Below are 24,410 nucleotides of genomic sequence, written 5' to 3'. Positions count from 1 at the left end.
TTATAATGATCATCAGTGGTGCATCTGTTTGATGACTTTAAGTGCACTTCCAGACGCTGCCTTGTTTCATGATAGCAACAGTCATACATCAGGCATAAAGAGACCAGGAACCCAAGGCAGGAGTGACAAAACTAGGCATACCAAGTGTCACGCTGAGCAGGCCACAGCCTACCCAAGAAAGATACTCCCCCCATGGAAAATGTGAAAAAAGAGGGCCGAATGGTGCATCTTGCAGCACATTTAAAAAAAATATATTGGCTGAACGACCATAGGTTTTGTAGGAAGTTCTGAACGGGATAGTATGAACTATGGCAGTACTGCAGTCCCTGTCACAGTAGCACTATTTTTCAATAATATGGAATCAGGCCTACACTTTTGAGTAAAGCAGAAACTTGTGCAAAATACTGGGTTACTTTCAAGGGAAAATTGCTGTGCCATAGTAGAAACACTGCCCGTGCCATATGCATTGAAAAGAACGGAAAATAAAAAATCCGATGGCAGGTCTTCTAGTTTGTAAGCCTGCACATCAACTACCAGACCAGGGGCCAGATGTAGGTAAAAGCAGTTATGCGAGTCCTTATTAGCGATTTTTAGGGAATCGCTATTAGGGACTCGCAAAATGCCATGTAGGTAGGAATCTCAATATTTTTTGCGATTCCTTAATATTCCTTAATTGCAAATTCCATTCCTATGGCCTAGAGGCCCATAGGAATGAATGGGAATTGCGCACGCAATTTGCGAGTGTCCAACAGGTACTCGCAAATTGCGTGTGCAATTTCAAGGGTGCAAGGGTTCCAGAGGGACACCCTGTTTCACCCCTGAAATTTGCATTTATGTACATGTGGCACACATACATGCCCTAAGGGCGTGAATGAGTGCCACATAGCACTTTTAAAAAAGCAAAAAAGGGCTTTTTTAAAGGAAATCGCAAATTACCACCAACGTGAATTCGCAGAATTTCAGCGTTTGTGATCGCAATTTTTCTTCCTACATCTGGCCCTATATCTCTACTTCGAAGGATTCACCAGTTCAAACCTACACCCTTTAGTGTACAAAGCACACAATGGGAACTTTTAGTTTATTCACAAAATTATTGCCTCAAAGGGTGATTCGGCTATTTTTATTTGTAAGTGCGTCCCTATTGATTTAAAAAATCGGTTTAGCATAGCCATTCTAGATTGATTCAATCAATCAATCAAACATTTGTAGAGCGCGCTATTCACCTGTGAGGGTCTCATGGTGCTGGGGGGGCGGGAGGGGGCAGGAGCAGCCACTGATCAAACAGCCAGATCTTGAGGAGTCTCCTGAAGGTCAGCAGGTCCTGGGTCTGTCATAGGTGGATGGGGAGGGTGTTCCATGTCTTGACAGCGAGGTGGGAGAAGGATCTGCCGCCGGTGGTTCTCCGGTGGATGCGTGGAACGGTGGTGAGGGCGAGGTCAGCGGAGCGGAGCTGGCGGTTGGGGGTGTAGAAGGTGAGTCACTTTTTGAGGTATGCTAGTTCTACGTTGTGGAGTGCTTTGTGAGCGTGGGTGAGGAGCTTGAAGGTGATCCTCTTGTTGATGGGAAGCCAGTGCAGGTCCTTCAGGTGGGCGGTGATGTGGCTGTGGCGGGGGATGTCGAGGATGAGGGGTGCAGAGGTGTTTTGTTTCCGTTGGAGTCTCTTCTGAAGTTTGGCCGTGGTTTGCGCGTAGAGTGCGTTGCCGTAGTCTAGCCTGCTGGTGACGAGGGCCTAGCTGACTGTCCTTCCGGTTTCGGTGGGGATCTATCTGTAGATCTTGCGAAGAATACGGAGGGTGTTGAAGCAGGCAGAGGAGACAGCGTTGACTTGTCGGGTTATTGAGAGCATTGAGTCCAGGATGAACCCCAGGTTGCACAGTGCAGCCAAGGATGAGGACTTCCTTCTTGTCCGAGTTCAGTTTGAGGCGACTGCTCTTCATCCATTTGGCGATGGCCTTCATCTATGCGTGGAAGTTGCTTTTGGTGGTGGCGGGGTCTTTGGTGAGGGAGAGGATCAGCTAGGTTTCGTCGGCGTATGAGACTATGTTGAGGTCATGTGCATGGACGATGTTGGTGAGCGGTGTCACGTAGACATTGAAGAGGGTCGGGCTGAGGGATGATCCTTGGGGTACGCCGCAGGTGATCTTGGTGGCTTCTGAACGGAATGTAGGGAGGCAGACTCTCTGGGTTTTGTCAGTGAGGAAGGAGTTGAACCAGTCCAGGGCTTTGTTGCAGATCCCTGCGTTGTAGAGTTGTTTGCGCAGGGTGTGGTGGCACACGGTTTTGAAGGTGGCCGAGAGGTCCAGAAGGATGAGGGGTGCTGTTTCGCTGTTGTCCCTGCTGTTGTCCAGCAGGGCCCTGATGTCGTTGGTGGCGGTGATGAGGGCGGTTTCGGTGCTGTGATTGCTGCGGAATCCGGATTGGGACAAGTCCAAGGTGTTGTTCTCTTCGAGGAATTGGGTGAGTTGTCTGTTGATGATCTTCTCGATGACTTTCGCCGGGAACGTGTCAGGGAGATGGGCCGAAAGTTCTTGAAGTCCTTAGGGTCTGCCTTGGGTTTCTTGAGTAGGGCATTGATCTCTGCGTGTTTCCAGCTTTCCAGGAAGGTGGCAGTCTCAAATGAGCTGTTTAAGATCTTAAGGTGTTGGGGTGCCATGATGGAGCTCGCTTTGTTGAAGATGTGGTGGGGCAGGGGTCTGATGGTGAGCCGGAGTGGATGGTGTTCATGGTCTTGATGGTATCTTCAACATTGACGTGGTTTCAGGAGATCAGGCGATCGGTGTGACTGGGGGGTGGTGAGTCTGGGGTGTCGGTGGCTGTCCGAGGAGTCTGGGTGTTCAAGCTGTCGTGGATGTCTGCGATCTTGCGGTGGAAGAAAGTAGCTAGGGAGTCGTTGGAGCGGGGGTTGGCGATTTCCTTCACAATGTTGCAGAGCTCTTTGCTAATGTGTGCACTGTTGTCGATGCATTCCTTGAAGGAGGTCCTTTTGGCCATTCGGATGAGTTGGGGGTGTCTGCGGCTGGCGTTCTTGAGGGCTGCATAGTTGTCCAGATTGTTGCTCGCTGCGCCATTTCTTCTTTAGTCTCCTGCATGTCTGCTTGGATGTCTGGAGGTTAGCGGTGAACCAGATGGCTCTTCTGTCTGTGCGTCTGTTTGTGGGTTTCTTGATCAGGGCAAGAGGGTTGGCGCAGTCCTCGATCCATCGCTTGAGGTTGCGGGCGGCTGTGTCGGTGTCGGTGTGGTCGGTCGGTGGGTCTCAGGCAGGGTGGTAGTAAGCTGGTCTTCAGTGACCTTGTTCCAACTGCTGTGGGGCATCCTTTGCTGATGCTTGTGTGCTGTGGTTTTCTTGAAGGAGAAGTGGATGCAGTGGTGGTCGGTCCAGTGGAGTTCGGTGGTGTGGCTGATGGAGACGTGGCTGCTGGCGGAGAAAATGGGGTCCAGCGTGTGTCCGGTGGGAGTAGGAGGGTTTCGTGACGAACTTTTTGAGGCCGAGGCTGGTTCGGTTGTCGATTATTGTGACTGGGTTGCTGTCATTGGTGTTCTCGAGGTGGAAGTTCAGGTCTCTGAGGAGGATGTAGTCTGTGGAGGCCAGGGCGTGCGCGCTGATGGCACCTGTGATGGAGTCAGTGAACTGTGGCCAGGGTCCGGGGGGTCTGTACACAAGGGTTCCTCTGAGGTTGGTGTTGGGATTGATGTGGATCTGGGAGTGCAGGTGTGTGTTGGTCAAGATTCTGAGGGTATTTCTGTGGACGATGGCGATTCCTCCTCCCAGTCTGTTGGTGTGGTCCCTGCGGGTGAGGAGTTAATCCAGGTCTCCGTCAGGAAAGCGACGTCCGGGGAGGATGAATCGAGTAGGTCCCAGAGTTCGACGGCGTGCCTGTGGACGGAGCAGGTGTTGCGCAGTATGCATCTGAGGTCAACTAACATTGATTCATTGCCAATTTATCTCCTAAAATTGCCCACTACTCAAGAGCACATTAATCTATTATTTACATTTTTTCTGCAGTATTTTCCGATGATACTTGCATTCTCTAGTTCAGTATATTCTTGGTAGAGCCTGTAGGGTCAATGTGAATTAACTATTTTGGAGGAACCAGGCGTTAATGTGCCACATCTGTTTCTCCCCTTCTCCTCTCCAATCCCTCATGTGGAGTAAGACCGTGGTATACATAGTCCGAGGTGCCCCGGGCAAAGGGTACCAGAGCCTTGTGTGTGAATGATGTCTAGAGGTGGAAACAAGATAAGGTCTATGCGAGAAAGCGAACCATGTGCCACTGAGGCATGTGTGTATTCCCTTGCTTTGGGGTTCCAGACCCTCCATCCATCGCATAACCCAAGGCTCATTGCCCATTTGTCCAGTATCCTTCCCTCTCTAATCCCGGTGCCAGGCGCACACAGAGCCTGGAGGGCTAAAAATATCATTAAAATCCCCCCATAAGCGTTCTGCTCACCGGAAGAGATAATATAAGATCTCTGCTGGTCGTCAATGTAGAGGTTCTCAGGTGTGAGGGGTATATAGACAATTAACAGGTTATTGAGGGTTCTATTCAGCAACTTCTCTAATATCATATATCTCCCCAGGGTGTCACAGGTAAGCCTAGAAATTACCACCAGTAGGGCTTTATGAAGTATGGTAGCTATTCCCCTGGATCCCACATGGTGTTCCTTGTTATAGCCATAACATGCTGGGAAAGTACAATTAGACCCCAATAGGAGGGTATCTTTGAGCATTACAACTTGAAGTTGTAGAAACTGCAAAACAGCTCCTCTCTTAACCTGGTCAAGGAGACTGTTCAAATTCCACGTCAGTACTGTAAAGCTATTCATAGTGGCCTGTACAGCAGGGTGCTCGTGGGGTTGCATGAGCAGGGAAGATGACCCTTGGGTGACTCCACTCACCCTGGGTTGCAGCAGTGGGACTATACAGTATGTAGGGTGGTGTGGATCAGGTGTGGAGCAATGGGTGTCCTGACAATTGAAAACAAAGCAAACAGCATAACAGCCCAATCAATTTCCTGTCACCCAATTCCCCCCGTACCTTCTCCCTGTAGAGGCATCTGTTACCTGGACTTGTATCCCCAATCATAACTAGGTGCCATCAAACCATCAAGTGGGTCGCCTTTTTACTTCTCATCCGTCAGGAGTTATGGACAGGATATAGTAGTGCTGGCATGAAGAAGTTCAGTGTGTCCAGTTTAGCTGTCTCTCGCAGGTGAATTAATGATCTTTTCCCACTCGGGTAGTAGCCTCCCGCTCCACACTGTACTCCAGTGGTGTCTGTATGACATTATTCCTGCTTCTCCGAGGAGGCTCCGACGTTCCCTGCAGGAGTGCTTCCTATTTCTATATCTCCGCTGGCCATTGCCTGTCGCAACTTGGCCGCACAATCCAGCGTGGCACGGCCACAGGGGAATGGGGGAGACTGGGCAGGGGCAGCTCCTCCACTAGGGCGGAGGAGCGTCGCCCCTCTGCTTTCTCGCAGTGCGAGAACTAGAAACATGAAACAGTAATAACTACCATTTCATGTTTTTGCTTCTCGCACTGCGAGAAAGCAGAAGGGTTTGACTGCGAGCATGCGGGTGGGCAGGGCTGCTCTGCGAGCAGCACTGGGTAGGGGAGGAGTGGTGTTCCCACTCTTGAGTGGGCATGCCCACTCCTGAGTGGGCATGACTGGTTTGGTCGGCCTTCTGGGACCGACCAAACCAGTCATGCCCACTCTGCCCTTCTCCATGCAGACTGCAATGCAGCCTACATGGAGAACATGGCCGGGCCATTAGCCCCCGGCTGGTCAGCGTCCCAACCAATCACAATGCTGCTTGCAGCATTGTGATTGTCTTAAGGGTGGGAGCCTGACTGCCTGCTTTCTGTTCCTGGAGAGCAGCAGTAGGAGCAGAAGCAGAGACGACGCAGAAACCCGGCTGACGGAAAGGTACGTTTAAAAAAAAAAGATTATTCAATTAACCCAAGCGTGACACCCCTCACGTGTGACCCTCAGCCCCACCGCGCGCAACCCTCAGCCCCACCGCCCACAATCCCCAGCCCCCCCACAACCCCCAGTTCCCCCATCAGCGAGTCATGTCGGCCGCAACTGAGGCTGGGTAACTCGCATATGCTTCTTTTTCTTAACCAGTCTTGGGCCCCCTCTGAGTTGTCAAAGAAATGTGACCTGCCTGTGCTAACTACTTGCAGCCTCTCTGGGAACAAGATGTATATACTGTAGGCCCATGGCTTTACGGTTTTCTTTTACCTCGTTGTACAATTTCCATTGGGTTTTAATGTGGCAAGTGTAATCCTGGAATATCTTCACACGGTTGGCTAGTCCTTTCAGCCTTGCCCCTCACAGGATAGCATCCCTATCCCGACAATTAAAGAATTTTAGGGATCACAGGTCGTGTGGTGTCCCCAGAGGGGGTCTCTGGGTCAATGATCTATGTGCTCCTTCAACAATAAAGCAGTCTGACAAAAGGTCACTGTCAATCCATGATTTCACCCACTTATCCAGGAATAATTCTGGTGTTGACCCCCCCACTCCTTCTGGAAATACAGCAAAGTAAAGATTACTTCTGTGCACCCTGTGCTCAGCGTCTTCAGCCTGCTCATTGAGGGACCAGGAGGATGTAGTCAGGCGGGTCACATCTGTTTTAAGATCTCCAACTCAGGGATGCACCCCTCCACATTTGCTGAGGTATTATGTCAATCGTGGCGCAGGAGTGCGATATCCACTCAAACTTCTCCGATCTTGGACTCTAGGGCAGTACTCGAGTCTTGATTCACTTGTAGGATCATTGTGGTGTCTCCCCTTCCTTGTGGTCCTTCACTCTGGGAAGCCTCGCCACTGCCTCACCACCGCAAGCCCGTGACGTAGATTTGTCAATCTTAGTTATGAATTGGGAGCCGAAGGCTTTCACGCCCCATCGTAAGGTTTTGGGGTTAGTTGACGGTGGCAGCAATTGGGGCTTACACAAGGATGAATGGTGCAGTTTCTGGCCCATCTGCCCGTTGTAATCTCCACACCGGTGGCACGATCAGCCGATTTTCTCATGTCCTGATGAATGCCATGGACCCTCCTGGACACTTCTACAATAATAGAGTGTTTTGAGGGACACAGGCCTATTTTGAACTGCAGCTCAGTAGGTTAATATTTTGCTACAGGGATGTTAATTTAATTTGTCAAATGTAGTTAACAATGTTAATGATTAGTTAGGAAGTTTAATAAGGGTGCTGCAGAGATCCGAGTCTGCAAAAAGATCTTTACCTTAAAGTATGTCTCTCATTTTTGTTGTGGCTACTTCGTGCCGCTTTGAGAGGGTCCTATCCATCCTGATTTTCATGACCATGGATGTTGGTGCTAAAATTGTAACACATTGATTTGCTGCCTTCTTACTTGGCTGCTTCAGTGCTGGAGTGTCTTTCATTTTCGCATATTTGATAAGCACATCCTCTAGACAAGAGGTGCTGTATAGTTCGAGCTATTTCAGTGCAGAGCCCTTGGATCACGGGGTGCAGCAAAGTTGCACCTGCTGCCGTACTGAGCAGAGACATAGCTTGCTATATAAGATTGAGGGGGGTGAGCTTCAGAGTTCCCAACAATCACACTCGTTAAAATACATTATACGAGAAACAGGGCAGAATGGGGCCTTAAGGCGCAGTAGAAGGGGAGAGGAGTGTGGTTTGTGAGGGTTACTTATGATAGAGCACAAAATGCTCTGGCGGTTGTATGGGTGCATCATAATCATGAGTAGTCTGCACCCGCATATAATCTTTATTATGTTAACATTTGTGTCATTAGGATGTGTACTGTAATAATGTACATATTTTTGTATAAGTGTAGACTCTGCATTACAATTTCATACAATTAGACTAAAATCTTGATGTGAAGAATTCTACAGGTCACTAAGGAATATTATAATTCGTATGCTTATGTAATGTCTTGATTTAAATGTGCACATTAACATTTAATTTAGTGTTGCTCCTTATGTTGGCCGAGTTCTGTAGGCCTAAAGTGTATTTCTCCCTGAGCTCTCTAGTTGGGTTTGCTAGTAGAATTCATGTATATGCAGAATTTGTTCTTTCTCACGTTTCTTTTGTAGGTGGAGAAACGCTTCTTTGTTAGTTAGAATAATGTCTTTGTTTTAGGTGTTGGGCTTAGGGAGTAGAAGATACATTGAACGGCGATGCTGATAGTGCGGGATGGTGTTCTTTCTCACCGGAGAGAACCTGGGAATCAAGGTCATCGAGCCAAGGCCTGGGAGCATCACTGCCGCATGGAAAGTTACCTACGAGGAGGTATCTTGCGTGGATCAGGTGATGCCGCACTGCCCTCTGGGAGTTTGCATTCGATTCTTGTATTGGGGTTAGGGACAGAGTCCGGGGACTTTTGCCTTACCTTGAGAAGAGAGAGCATCTTGGAACGAGCTCTGTAGCTTTATGCTATTTGACTCATTCAACGTGAATGGTCTTCTTAGGAAGCCTTCACGAGCTGACACCTTTTCAGAACTTGCATTTGGGTAAATGTAAATGCTAAGTAGGGATGTCACGTTAGTGGTAGTGTAGGGACAGAATAATGCTTTTTACCTTCGAACCTTAAATGAAGGGGACTCGGGATGTAGGCGCGGTGATATTTTGTGTCCTTATTCTCTAATTGGTTATTTTGTGCCTACTTCACCGCCTTAACTTTACTCGTAGATTTGGCTTTGTATTCGTTCCAATGTATTTCTATAACCTCATCTTGAGGTGTTAGTTTATTACAAAGCCAAGAACAGTTGGAGATACAAATTAAACTGATTTGGGAGTCTGCAACTCTTCGGAGTCATGGTTTATTGAAACTGTAAAATGTAATTGGCTAATGGAAAATGTTCTCCCCTCCACACTTCCAAGCAGACAAAAAAGAACCATCGGCCAGGGGTTCCAGAGTAAGTCTAGAACGTGGAACCCGGCTCCTTCACTTATAATTCAAGGTTTTTTAAAATAAACATTTTAGGACCTTTGAAACTGAAACTAGAGTGTGGGTGAGTGTGTTTTTGTCTGCATGTGTATGCACAAATCCTAAATGAAATCCGACAAACACCTCACTATATCGGACTTAAACATCTGTACCCAACTATTTACTACGGAATATTGCATTTGAGGGGTGTAACACCCCAAACACGCCCCCTGAAGCTACGGTCCTTCCACTTAGTATTCCTCCAGGATTATTAGGCGGTAGATAGCTCAGTCTGTAACTTCCTGCTGAAGCTCCATTGAGTGCCTTTATTGAATAAAGCGTTACTTCAAAGTTGGATCTGGCCCGTCAGCTGTCGCTGCATTTAACACTCCCTCTGGACAAGCAAAAGCTGCATTGCCAGATTGGTCCCTACTACCAACTCTTTGTGGTTTAATTTAGCTGTATTCAGAATACGGAGAGAAGCATTGGCCTTCTGCCGAGTTACATGACTAATACAGATTAGCTTGCTTTAGGTATGTTAAAACCCAAAAATATTCATAATTGATGACTCCACTGCCTCGCCCAAAAGATTAAATTCCCAAATCAAACTTGCACTGCATTCAAGTGAGGAGGAGTGTTTAGAAGAACAATACAGATTGAACACCCATGAAATGTGCTGCAGCAAGGTTTAATGCGAGTTACAGCATTAATGGTTAACGCTTGCCGTGCCTTTCCATACTTCCCTTTCATTTTATTTAACATCAATGACCCTGAACCTGTCTAGCTAAGATATTTCCCTGGTGGACCAAAAGAATAGTGACAGGGCCACTGGTAGGAAGTAAACAGAGCAGAGACATAGCGGGAGGTGCATATAGGCAGAGGATGGGTAGAGAGAAAAAGAAGGAGAAAGCGTGAAAACTAGCTAGAAGAGAAAGAATGAAGGGTTCTAGAAAAGGATGTGAGATTATGAAGGAGAACGAAGGCATAAGAGGCAAAACACAAGAGAGAGATTTAGTATGAGAGAAATACAGATCGAAGATCTTGGGAGATAGAAAGGGAAGGAGGAAGACTGAGAAAGATAAGAGAGCAGAGATAGGAAATACGAAAATGGAAGATAAGAAATACAGCGAGTGTGAGATAGAAAATGTGCAAATGAGAGAAGAGGGGACAGAGAAAGGGAGCTTATGGGGAGAAAGGGAGATTTGTTAGTGTGCCATAGGGCTAGAGATAAAGCAGGGAAAGATTGTGAGCGGGACTGGTATGTGCCAGCGTACAGGAGGAAATTGATAGAAGCGGAGGAACAGGGGTAATGCAGTATTTAATTGTGATTTAAAGCATTTTAAGACCGGTTAGGGAGTGTCTGGACAGTGGCGGCAGAGCGGCTCTAATTTTATTGGACCTCTCTGCCGCGTTTGACACGGTGCCACATCAGCGCCTTCTCGCTCGGCTTGCTGATATCGGTGTCACAGGCTTAGCTTTAGACTTGCTGAGCTCTTTTCTCTCGTCCAGATCCCAGCAGGTCTGGCTTCCCCCTTTTTCATCTATGGCTAAGCCCCTTTCGACGGGGGTCCCTCAGGGCTCCACACTGAGCCCTTTGCTTTTTAATGTTTATTTGACCCCCCTGATAGAGCTGGCCGAACAACTGGGGGCCAAAATTATTGCCTATGAGGATGACACGCAGCTGCTATTTACGTGGCCCAGTGATGTCTTAGACACAGGGCGGATTCAGTCCTGTCTATCCTCAGTTTTTAATTGGCTAGCTTCCTCACGACTGAAGTGTAATGAGGACAAGACGGAAATTTTGCTGTATGGTCATTTTCCCCCTAGCTTCAGAGAATTACTTTGGCCGGCTGGCTTTCCGATGCCCTGTTTAGTCAATGTCCTCGCTAAGAACTTGGGGGTCTGGTTCGGAGAAGACCTCCGGTTCGAGGGGCACATTAAGAAGCTGACGGGGGGCTGCTTTGGGACCCTTAAAGCGCTTCGGAAGTTTTTTCCTTATCTTCCTTCGTCAGCAAGAGAGTCAGTAGCGAGAGCGTTAATTCTCTCGCGTCTTGACTATGCCAACGCCTTGCTGAGCGGCTCCCCAGCTTACTTGGTGAGGCGTCTCCAAGTGATTCAAAATGCGACCGCCAGACTGCTAGGTAATATCCCCAGCCGGGTGAGCGTAAGGAATCACTTGCAGAGTTTACACTGGTTGCCAGTTCCACAACGGATCATTTTTAAAATTCTTACACTGGCTCACAAAGCCATAAATGGGCAAGGGCCTACATATTTGATGAAACGATTTAGTCGTTACTCTCCTAATAGGCCCTTGCGCTCTGCCGCTCAACATCTGCTGCAGGTCCCTCGCTTCCGGCGTGCCCGGCTGGGAGGGCAATCAGTGGCGGTGAAGGCCGCCTCGGCCTGGAATGAGCTTCCATTATTCCTGCGTGCTACCCTGAACTTCGGTACTTTTAAAAAAGCGTTGAAAACACATTTGTTCAGGTTGGCCTTTTAGTTGCCTTTTGTCTCCTAGTTTAGCTTTTATTCTGTTTCTTCTTTTTTTTTCATCTTCGCGCCAGGATACTCAGGCAGTAATTGAGCGCGTAACAAAACAGCATAATAATAATAATAATAATAATTGCTTTCAATATGCTTTCAAGCGAACAATTTGCCATACTTTCTAAACATGTCCTGGGGAAGGGAAGAGATCACAAACATTCCTGTAAATTGGTCAGCAAAGGTGTCAATGCGTTGGCCAATGTTTAACCAAACCTATGTTTGATCACATAATGGCAAATGTTACTGGCCTGATATGCTTTCCAGTTTTCAATTTTGTATTCTTTTTCCTTCGGATGAAGGCAAACACGTCGCCTGTATAGCAGTCTTTAAGTTCATATGGTCTGACCAATTCCCGCGAATCTACCCTTCATTGTCCCTGTGCTACCACGCCTGCTCACCTTCTTTTGTAAGTGTGCTTCCTCTTTGTTATCTTTCACTAGTCCTTCTGTCAACCCGCCCACAAACTTCTCTCCAGTCCTCTTGCCTCCATGTTGCCTCATTACCTGCCCACTCACTACTCACAACACACTCCCCCATTAAAAAATAAAATGTGCATTATGGCTATATAAAACAAGCATTTACAATGCAATGGTCTCGGCTTTATTAAAGGTAGAGCTATTGGCATTGCTCATGACATTTAAAAAAAAAAAAGTTTAAATCATAAATAAATGGCATTGTCATTTACATTGCCAATAGCTTAATCGTTAAATAAATGGCATTGTCATTTACAATGCCAATAGCTTAATAGCTCGCAAATGCATGACCTATTGCATTTACACCCACACAGAGCCACACATATAGAGCCACCCACACAGAGCCACACACACACACACAGAGCCACACACGCACACACAGAGCCACACACACAAAGAGCCACACACACACACACAAAGAGCCACACACACACACACACACAGAGCCACACACACACACACACAGAGCCACACACACACACACACACACACACAGAGCCACACACACACACACACACAGAGCCACACACATACACACACACCCAGAGCCACACACACACACCCAGAGCTACACACACACCCAGAGCCACACACACCCAGAGCCACACACACACCCAGAGCCACACAAATATCCAGAGCCACACAGACACCCAGAGCCACACAGACACCCAGAGCCACACACACACACACACACAGGAGAGCAAGCACAGCAAGGGGGCAGGGAAGCAAGCACAGCCAGGGGGCAGGGAAGCAAACACAGCCAGGGGGCAGGGAAGCAAGCACAGCCAGGGGGCAGGGGAACCAGTGGGTGGGGGAGCAAGCACAGCCAGGGGTCAGGCGAGCAAGCACAGCCAGGGGGCAGGGGAACCAGGGGGCGGGGGAGCAAGCACAGCCAGGGGGCAGGGAAGCAAGCACAGCCAGGGGGCAGGGAAGCAAGCACAGCCAGGGGGCAGGGAAGCAAGCACAGCCAGGGGGCAGGGAAGCAAGCACAGCCAGGGGGCAGGGGAGCAAGCACAGCCAGGGGGCAGGGAAGCAAGCACAGCCAGGGGGCAGGGAAGCAAGCATAGCCGGGGGCAGGGAAGCAAGCACAGCCAGGGGGCAGGGAAGCAAGCACAGCCAGGGGGCAGGGGAGCAAGCACAGCCAGGGGGCAGGAGAGCAAGCACAGCCAGGGGGCAGGAGAGCAAGCACAGCCAGGGGGCAGGGGACCAAGCACAGCCAGGGGGCAGGGAAGCAAGCACAGCCAGGGGGCAGGGGAGCAAGCACAGCCAGGGGGCAGGGGAGCAAGCACAGCCAAGGGGCAGGGAAGCAAGCACAGCCAGAGGGCAGGGAAGCAAGCACAGCGAGGGGGCAGGGGAGCAAGCACAGCCAGGGGAGCAAGCGGTGGCAGGGAAGCAAGCACAGCAAGGGGGCAGGAAAGCAAGCACAGCCAGGGGGCAGGGGAGCAAGCACAGCCAGGGGGCAGGGAAGCTGACAATTAAGTGCTCGGAAACACCGGCTCAAATTAAGCACTGCACGCCTCCCTGATAAATACACTGTTTTCCTCTCAAATGGCTCACTAAGGTAAAAGCTTTCAGATGCCACCTGCAGATCACAAGCTCAAATTCTGACAAGACCAACTCAAACTTACATTTTTCTGAGGTCGGTAAACCGAGTCCTATTTCGATATTATCAACACATCTTATTTACAACTGATAGGGTCGGGTGGTGACAAAGTTGGAATATCACTAACTCTTTCACAGAAACCACAGGTGTGCTGGAAAATGTAGGAAAGGGTTGGCTTTGTTATTCAAGACCCAAAACCGAAGCTTTTTTAAGTGTTTACTGCCACAGCGCTTAACTATTTTGGGAATGTACAAACCAGGACGCCCAGTATAAACATTTGTTTTCACGTAGCCAAAGTGGGGGAAGCAAGCTTTAAGGAAGGTAAAACCACAAGGGAGTATAACTGTGAGGAAAAGTCCGACTTCTAAAAAGTTTGAAAGGAAGGCGTTTTTCTGCTAATACAACCTCATGACATCTGACCCGTAAGAAAATAGACTTTTTAAAACGGTTTATCTGAGCCGCGGGGTGGGCAGCAGGGGGCTGGGGTGGCCGCTCTGAGCATTGGGGAGGCCGGCAGGGGTGGGCGCTCTGAGTGTTTCCCTCACTCATAAATAGGGCGGAGGAACTGTGACTGCGGGATACCCTTCTGTGCTCATAGAACACAATTTGCCTCTCAATTTCCCCAAATGTCCCTGGTGAACATTCTATTAATCCTAGCTTTTAAATCCAATTCACGCACGATTCCTGTGAGTTGAAAAAATACTAAAGCTTAAAAGCCACCAAAATACATTGCTTACTTTAAAAGCTTTAAATATTGTACCACTTCGCCCTAAGAATATACTCCTGTCTATGGGCCTGGTGACTGCTTTCCTCCTTTGCTGGCCAAAGAGAGATTTCATAGATCACAAGGGGCTGAAATGAGTCTTTCTGTGTGGAGCTATGGTTTGGATCAGTGACATTAGCTTCCAGCTATGGGCAGAACTTCTCAGAAGATGCAATACTGCAGGTAGGTACACATTTCTAACCTTCTCTTATCTCACAAGTTCTACATCCCCAACCACCACCAAGGAGCCTTCGGTGAGTCGAAGCACATAACTGGATTGCGAAAAAATTACAAAATTGAAAAAATAGAGTTTGGCGAGCGGCGCCGAAGAAAAGAAAGGCACGGCTCACTAAACTCTATTTTTTTCAATATTGTAAGTTTTCCGCAAGCAGCGCAGCACGTAGCCTTTATCTCAAGCGGCTGACAGGCGACAGGATAGCGGCAGCTGTGCTGCTTTCTAAACGCGTATAATATTGAAAAAAATAAGAGTTTGGCGAGCCATGCCATAGAAAAGAAAGGCGTGGCTCGCCAAACTCTATTTTTTCAATAATGTACGTTTTTCATAAGCAGCGCAGAACGCCCCCTGTGCCATGCTGCTTATTAAAAGTATATATTATTGAAAAAATAGAGTTTAGCAAGCCATGCCAAAGAAAAGAAAGGCATGGCCGACCTTGTGTAGATGAAGGACAGCCGCGTGTCACGCTGCTTACTGAAAGAATATAATATTGGAAAAATCGAGTTTGACGAGCGTCACCGAAGAAAAGAACAGCGTGGCTCAACAAACTATTTTTTCAATATTTTATGTTTATCGTAAGAGGCACAGCACGCTGTCCGTGCCTACCTGCTTACTAAAAGCATATAATATTTAAAAAATAGAGTTTGTCTAGCCGCGCTAAAGAAAAGAAAGGCGTGGCCGGCATTGTTAAAGATGAAGGCGTGCCTCGCTGCTTAAAAGTAGTTTGTGTGCAGGGTGTAAGCAGGAGAGCTTGTCGTGACTGCAACAGTAGCTAGGAGAAAGTCCTTAATAAAATAGTGCTCACAGACTGTAAATAAAACAGACACAGTAACAACACATATTACAGGTGCAGTCCTCATGGAAGGTTACAAAAGGAGAAAAGGCAGTACTAAGGAGGGACTATTAAGTCTATTCACGAATAAAAAGCCACCATTTACAAAGGACAGTAAGAGGAGCCAATTGAAAAGATGGGTGGAAAATGGAAAAGCTTCAAGTCCATACCTGAATACAGCATGTCTTGAAGAGACAGCTCAAGCGCTGCCTAGTTGAGACCTAAATAAGTGCTATGGATTTTATTTTTTGTGAAAAGGAATGGGTGAAGAAATCAACATGGGTGGGAGGTATGACAGGAACACAGAGGCACAGCAGGAGGTGGGGAAGAAACACAGGAGGAGCAGGGAAGCAGCAAGGGGGCCAGCACCAACACAGAGTGTGGGGGAGAAAGTAACACGGAGGGGGCGGAAAGAGGAAGCAACATGTTGAGTGCATGTGGGGAGCAAATGGGTGAGAGTTAGAGCAACGTGGAGTGCAGAGGGCAAATGGGCAAGCTGGCAAGAGGGGCAGAGAATTCGGAAGAGAAAGTAACGTGGGTGGGGAGCACACACGGGCAAGCACATCACTGAAGAGGCAGAGGAGACCTACTCAGGCTAGGGAGAGCAGTGCAGAGAGGGGAAAAAGAACCACACTATGGAAACAGCTAGAAAACACATGCATTCTTGTGCAGTGTGTAAACAAACAAACCAAGCATTAGATCACTGCCATTTGTTTTTCCTAATTCCTTTAAGCAATGCTGTACAGCAGCAGCAAGATGCTGAACACTATGCCAAAAAGTTTACACATAAAGCGCATGATACCACAGCCAACGCCATATTTTTTGCTTATTTAATGACCCGAGATGGATCAGTAAATAAAAATAGAAGCAAAATCGAAGTAGCGCAAAAGGGATTTTGAGGTGTACAGGGTAGCAGCGATTTGCTGCCTGGTCCTCCACAAGAAACAAACAAATAAGAAAGAAGACCCTTGGAGGGAAGAGGAGGCAGCAATGGGAGCCGGAGGGTGGGAGGAGCCAGCAGTGGGGAGTGGTAGGGTGGGAGCGGGCAGCAATGGAGAGGGAAGATAAATCCAAGCAAAGGTAAAGCAAAGGGTGGACCCACTGTAAGTTTATGTTGTAGGGGAAAGATCACTTCTACACAGGGTTTACTGATTGCTCATTGCCACTTTTATTAAGCAACAGAGAACAGTTGGTGTTCCCACACAAGCTAGTGAGTAACTGCTATAGAATCCACAAAGCATGGAACATTGACATAGAATAAGATCCACATAGAACATACCACTTAAAGTGAAAGGCGCAAGCAATAAACATGTGAATACAACATATCCTCTTCCCTTCACTCTATAATAAAATTTCCAAATTGGAGAAATAAACAAGAAAAAGAAGTGAGGGAAAAACAGAGGAAGTTAAGAAAAGAAAAGGAAAAAATTTAAAAAAATCAAATTCCCTCACAAATATAATCCTTTAAATAACTGGGAGAACATCTGCGTCTCTGATTCCTCACACCACAACTCTTTGAACAGTTTTCTAAAGATACCATGTCATTTCCTTTTGATTTTCCATTTTCATTCGGACTAACACTTAACTTCTTTTCGAATCCACTTGTGTCCTTCACATCTAAACAGTGTTTCTGTACAGTGCCACTCTTCTTAAATTCCAATGTTCTCCATTATACAATGTTACAAATCTTTTGTTAACCATATTTACTCTAAATGGACCTCTAAATTTTGTTAATCCACTTGAAATTTTTCCAGGTTTTACCTTCACCCAGCCATTCACTGAAATTCGACCTTCCCCCGTGAAATACTCCTTACCTTCCAAATTCACACCATCTACATCTGCTAAACCAATACACTCTCATCCACACAGGAATCAACTTAGTGCTAGCTGGACGACCCCTCATCTCATTAAACGGTATTTTCCCAGTCGTTAAAATTTTCAGTAGTATGATATGCCCAAACTAAATCATTCACCATGTCCCTGACACAACCCCGAGTTGAAACAGCCATCTGAATTGCACCTTTTACCATTCGGTTCGCCCTTTCTACAATTCCATTTCCTTGTGGGTTGTATAATGATGTCCTACAATGAACAATAACACAGGAATTTAAATAGCCTACCATTTCAACTGATGTCAATTGTGTTCCATTATCGGTTATCAACATAACCGGAAATCCTTCTTCTCTGAATATTTCAGACATTACATTAATTGTTGATTTAGTAGTAATCTCCTTACAAAACTTCACAACCAACCATTTTGAATTAACATCAATCATCACTAAAGCAAACTTCAAATCCAAAGAAAAGGTACTGAATGGACCAATAAAATCCATACAAACCGTATGCCATGGTGACCCTGGATCATCAATTTTCCCATGAGAAGACTGGCTACCCACCTTCAATCTCTTTTCCGACTCCAAACATTCCACACACCTCTTTACCCATTCCGAAATTTGTTGATCCATTGCAGGCCACCAAAAATATTCCCTCAACCTTTTTTTCGTAAGTGACTGACCAAGATGGCCTTCATGTGCTAGCTTAAACAAAACAATCCTTAAATCATGTGGTGGGATGAACTTGTCATCTTTCATCACAATATTTTCTTCAGCATCAAAAATTGACAATTCATCTACAACCTTCAGATAAGGCCTAACAGCAGGTACAAGCGTGCTTTCGCGTCTTGTTCCTTTGACAATAAGTTCCTTTACACTACGCAACACCTCATCTTTAGCCATGCACTCATTCCATTTTGACTTATCAATAGCACCACCGCACATCTCCACCAATTCATCTTTAGTTGCCACAGATCCTTCACACAAGAACGATTCTACACCACTTTTATCTACCACATCCCATGGCAAAAGAAGCCTAGACAAGCCATCTGCCTGACAATTTCTCCACCCTGGAATGTATTCTGTTTTATACAAAAACTCTTGCATTCTTGCGGCTAATCTAGCCTTTCTCGCTGAACCCTTTCCAGCACCACCCGGAGACAAGATTCTTAACAATGGCCTGTGATCAGTCTGTAATCTAAAATTGAACCCCCACAGGTACATCCTAAAATACTCACAACCCTATGCAGCTGCCAATGCTTCCCTCTCAATGATGGAATAATTTATTTCCGAACAAGTCAAAGATCTAGATGCAAACGCTATAGTTTTGATACCTGTAGGATGTATTTGAGATAAGACTGCACCCAGACCCACAGCACTCGTGTCGAACGGTGTAAGTATTTTTGCCTCACATACTTCCTTCTTTATGTTCTCAAACGCCTTTTCTTGTTCCACACCCCACACAAACTTGCATCCTTTTCTTAGCAATTCTCTAATTATCTCTGTTTTATCTGCAAAATTCCTTACAAATTTCGCATAATATTCAATTAGATCGTAACTGATCTTTGTCAACAGGCGTTGGCGCCTTTCTTATTGATTCAACTAAATCTCTTTTTGGTTTAACACCTTCCGCAGACAGACTATACCCCAAATACTCAACCTCCTCAACCTCAAACTTGCATTTTTCTTTCTTTAATGTCAAACCCGCACTCTCCATCTTACTCAAAACTTCATTAAGTATCACATTGTGCTCATCCACCGTACTGCCGAACAACAAAACGTCATCCTGAAAATAAACAACATTCCTTACTCCCCCTAAAACTGATCCCATCATACGCTGAAACACTCCAGCAGCGGACGACAGCCCAAAAGGCATCCGTGTAAATTGAAACACCCCCTCTGAGGTAATAAATGCAGTCAATGGTTTTGATTCGTCATGCCGCTTAATTTGATGATACGCACTGCGTAAATCCAATTTTGTGAAAAATTTCCCACCCTTTAAAATTAAAATTAGTTTGTTGATATTTGGTAAGGGGAAACTATCCACAACTATATTTTGGTTCAATGTGCGCAAGTCCACACAGAATCTGTACTTGCTGTCAGATTTGGTCGTGATGACCACTGAAGAAATCCAACTTAGTGTCTCAATTTGTTCAATGGCTCCTTGTTCCAACATCTCACTCAACATTTTTTTCACTTCATCTCTTGCTATAATAGGTACCTTCCTAACCTTATGCTGCATGGGTACAGCATCTTTTTTTAACACAATCTTATGTGCGTAGCCTTTCAATTCTCCAATTTCCTCTTTAAACAGATTAGGTACACTCTCTATAATTGATTCTGTCGAGATATCATTCACCAGCATAACTTGGTCTTTTGGCCTTGGATCTAAAATAATGTGCAGGTCATACTGATGACCCCATCCCAAAATTGGTGGTCCTGAACGCGCTACATATACCTTTCCATTCACAGATCTGTTCTTAAAAATAATGTCTGCTAACATGTAACCCACTATATCTATACTCTCAACCTGGTAACCGCAAGGGTTTATATCATTTGGTCTTAACACCACTTCTGGCCAATTTTCTCTAACCAGACTTTTTGGAATAATAGTCCAAAATGAACCCGGGTCAACCATAAGTTCTATAGCTTTCCCATCGATAATGAATGATGCCTTAGGCCTCATCCTCCGACCTGGTTCCATATCCAACTCTTCATCACTCACGCACAAGATCTTGTTTGCACCTTCAACTTTGCTACGCTCGTTGTAACGCAACCCCTCATCTTGTACTACAGCCACTTTCAACCTATTCCCCTTTCCACACATTTAATAAAAGTGACCTCTTTTTCCACATTTTATACACTCTTTATCTATTGCAAAACATTTCTTGTACTCTGCTGTGTGATAGGTACTACCACATCTTGTGCACATTTTTCCAATGTTTTTGTACTGTTCAGAGCTACTAGTGAAACTATCTCCAGCCTGCTTCCTGAAACTACTCTCGCCCTTTCCACTAGGCCTTTTAATATTGACTGCCGCTACTTCTTCTTCTGTTTCTACACACGATACACTTTCCTTAGTTCCATCTTTCCGTTCCATTTCTTTCATTCAGGCACTAGACTCCTCCACTACCTTTGCAATATCGATTGCAACCTGTAGTGAAGGGTTCTTCGCTGCCCACAATTTCTCTTGCATCTTTTTGTTCCTACACTGGACTATCAGTTAGTCCCTGATCATCTCATCCCTTATCTCTCCAAAATTGCACTTTAATGAAAGTTCGCGTAAGCGTGTAACAAACTGGTCAATATCCTCATCTTGCCTTTGTGGCTGCGTGTTAAACTTATGTCTTGCCATAACTATATTTACCTCCTTTGAATATTGTTTCTTAAGCCTTGCTTTAGCCTCTTGATAAACATTAGTAATCACCCTTCCATCCGCATTTGTACCTACAGGCAAGAATTTAAATGAGGGTTGGCCCTCCTTTCCTAAAGTGCTTAAAAGTAATGCCTTCTTTCTTACAGCACTAAAATCCTTCCCATCTAAAGCCTCTATGTAATTTCATCCCATTCAATGGGTGGCTCTCCACTCTGCTGTAAAAATAAAAGTGGGACTATAATATTCTGACTCTCCATACCTGTTGTAAAATCACTAACAACAATACATAAAACAACTACCCCAAGAATACCCCAAACAGAATATTATATTCCACTTTCCAACTTTTTAAATAAAGATCGAAATAGTTCTTCCTTTTATCCTTTCTTCTTCTTTTGAATACGATTTCCAAATGACATAAGTTTGTTACTGTATGTGGATGTTCTCCACACCTTACACAATACTCCTTTATCTTACTTCATTCCGATCCTCAAAGTCTCATCCTCAAAGTCAGTTATTACGCTTCCAGTAACACGCGTTACACAATACTCCTTTGACTTACTTCCTTCCAATCCTCAAAGTCATTAGCAATGCTTCTAATAATCCGGTAAGATAACGAGAATAAGCATTTCCTTATTTTTTTACACGGACAACCGGAATCTTCTCTTTCTTTTTTTTCGATCCGTAGATTCAACACGTTGCTAGGTAACGCTACCTAGTTTCAAAATGGCCACTACGTTGCTACGTAAACACGCACGCTGCGTTGGAACTTTGAACTCACGCTGTAATCGTCACTCTTGATGCACTCTGTTCGAGCCGATACATGTGTTCCAGCCGTACTCCACTCGAGCTCATAGGCGTGCGGCAGCCGTTTCTTTTTGAACAAAAGCAGTATGTTGATCTTTACTTTACTACTCTATTTCAATAATAAAGCATCGCCGACTTTCACAACTTTCACCGTAGATAACAATATTTAGACTTACTGTTCATAGATGTTTTCCTCAATATCCCACATTTTTTTTTTTGCTTACAAATCGATTTTTCTATTTCTTTTGTTCCTCAATGTAATTCGGGTGTGAATACACCGTTGCTTCACGTTTGTCAATAGTATTCTTCTTTTCCTAACCTCGATTGTAATACAGCTTCTCTTCTCCTTTTCACTGCAGCTTTTCTTCTCCTTTTTACTTTCTTCACGCGTTTGGTTCTTTTCCACCAACGAAGGTTCCTCCTCACTCTGTGCTCCTTTTTCCCACTAGCCAATTGTCGCCATCTGTTGTAGGGGAAAGATCACTTCTACACAGGGTTTACTGATTGCTCATTGCCACTTTTATTAAGCAACAGAGAATAGTTGGTGTTCCCACACAAGCTAGTGAGTAACTGCTACATAATCCACAAAGCATGGAACATTAACATAGAATAAGATCCACATAGAACATACCACTTAAGTGAAAGGCGCAAGCAATAAACATGTGAATATCACAGTTTACAATAGGTTTTTCACTAGTAGGCAGCTTGCCCTGTCAGGTAGGCTCGACATGAAAAAGATGATTTGCATTGGTGAATACCAATCTACACATAATGTCTGGGGTATTAACCTGGTCACACCACTGATGTCACAGCCTGCAATTTTCGCCAGAGTGATAGCACTTGCATGAAACCAAACACTTAAGACATGGTCGATCACACCATCTTGATCGACCGTGTCAGACAGGCCAGCGTCCGGGGCACTGCGGCCCGCTGGCTGATGTCCTTTTTGGAGAACCGCTCTCAGGCAGTTCGGCTTGGAGAGCTAGCCGGCACCAAACAGTCCATCACATGCAGAGTTCCACAGGGTTCCTCCCTGTCGCCTCACCTATTTAATCTCTACATTCTTCCACTGATTCAGGCCCTCAGAGATGAGCCGGTGATGGTGTTTAACTACGCAGACGATCTACAGCTACTGTTCACGATTGATAACTCTGAAACCTCTATTCTGAATTTTCAATCGACTATGAGGAACATCAAAGCCTGGATGGACCAAAACCATTTGAAATTAAACCCGGGTAAAACTGAGCTAGTTCTCACTGGAGACAGCGTCAAACACTGGGGCCCCGACTATTGGCCGTCAGACTTGGGTCAAGCCCCGACCCCCTCATTTTTGGCAAAGACACTTGGGGTCACTGTGGACTGCGACCTCTCGCTGAAAGCCCAAGTGGGCCAGGTGGTCTCTAAGTGTTTTTTTCAAATAAGAAAAATCTGGAAGGTTCGGCGCCTTCTCACCTCGGTGGCAATCACCCAGGTGGTGATCGCCACCATATTGTCCCATCTGGACTATGCGAATTCCATTTACCTTGGCCTTCCCCTCTATCTGTCTAAACACCTCCAGATGGTGCAGAATTATGCCGCCAGATTGATCTTGAATCAACCCAGATGGCAACCAGCTACCCCTTTACTTATGAAACTCCATTGGCTTCCGGTGATCCAGCGTTGCACCTTTAAAACCGGATGCACGATTTTCAAGTCATTACACTGTAAAAGCCCCAAATTCATTGACCAACTTATCACAAAGTATGTACCATCCCGCAACCTCCGCTCATCCCATCTTGGCCTCCTTCAGATACCCTCTTTTAAACGCAAGCGCTCTGACGGCCGCAGGTTTGCCACACTGGCTCCTCGTCTGTGGAACACCTTCCCTCTTGAGATTCGGACCTGCCAGGACCTCTTCTCATTTCGGAAAGCCTTAAAGACCTGGCTCTACAGACAAGCATATCAATAACTCTCCACTCCATGTCCCTGGTTATGTTACTGTCTATTTCAGCGCCAAGAAACCAATCGGTGATAGCGCGCTTAATAAGTTTTTTATTAACATAACAGAAGACAAACAGGAGAGAACATGGCACATAGTACCTTCCAGCATGCAGAACAGCTGATGCCTACATATCATAAGTTCATTCAATTGCAACAAGGGTATCATATTTTGGGCAAACTAAACATGGTGGACTCCTACTGTTTGCATTGTAGTGATTACTTGTTTTTATATAGCACACTTCAGCAGGTTTTATGCAGTGGCGTAACATAGGCCGACATAGCCCCGGGGTACAGGCGGGGGCCCCGACCTCCAAGGGGCCCTCTCAGCACAGTACCCTGGCCTCAGAGCTCCTAATTGAGTCCAGAGGCCCCCCTGTACAGGGCGCTCTCAAGTTTCGTTACGCCACTGGTTCTAGAATATGAATAAAATACCCACAACAGCACTCGCGTCTTAGTGATTGTAGGTCTGAAGAGGCCTTACTGGGATTCAAACTCATGACAGGCCCATCACAATGTTTTAAGATGTGAGCTGTTCTCCCACTGAGCTAGCACGCAGGCTACTAGAAGGAGACACTAGTACTTTTCAAAGAGCTGATAATGCTGTGATGAGCATCAGAATTCTTTTACATTTGGACTCTTCATGGCCAGTAAATACATTTTCTTGCTGATTGATTCTAAAGCTTTCTATCAGGTGGTGTAAAGCTCGCTTTTGCAACAAACTTAGTTGTGGAGTCTCATTTGGACTCCACAACTGCTCACATGGGAAATAGCAAGCCGGTGGTTACTGTTAAGTTGGCAACAGAAGCTCAACTATCAGTTTTTGCTTTTATTAATGTTTTGATGAAGCATTTATTGTATTCTGCCCTCTGAGAAGTCTTATGAGAATAAGTTATGATGGCAGTGTGATATGGCATATTGTTCTTTTCCATTACTAATGGACATTTCTTTGTTCCCCACTTTTTCAAATTTTATTTCTACGATAACCAAAACCTTTGAAATAAATTCAAACGCCATTTTGGTTTAAAACACTTACTAACAAGCCTCCCTCAAG

At 45.8% G+C, this 24,410-nt stretch overlaps 1 protein-coding gene across 1 annotated transcript in view; it reads right to left on the bottom strand.

The window, feature by feature from the left end:
- Positions 1 to 24,410, bottom strand: part of LOC144770184 (monocarboxylate transporter 6-like) — a 354,090-nt gene that overhangs the window by 53,989 nt on the left and 275,691 nt on the right. The gene's annotated exons all lie outside the window — the stretch shown is intronic.

This window comes from Lissotriton helveticus, chromosome 7 (genome assembly GCF_964261635.1).
Source record: "Lissotriton helveticus chromosome 7, aLisHel1.1, whole genome shotgun sequence".
Classification (NCBI taxonomy): Eukaryota; Metazoa; Chordata; class Amphibia; order Caudata; family Salamandridae; genus Lissotriton; species Lissotriton helveticus.
The sequence above is the reverse complement of the archived record's forward strand: the minus strand, read 5'-3'. Positions and strand labels throughout refer to the sequence as shown.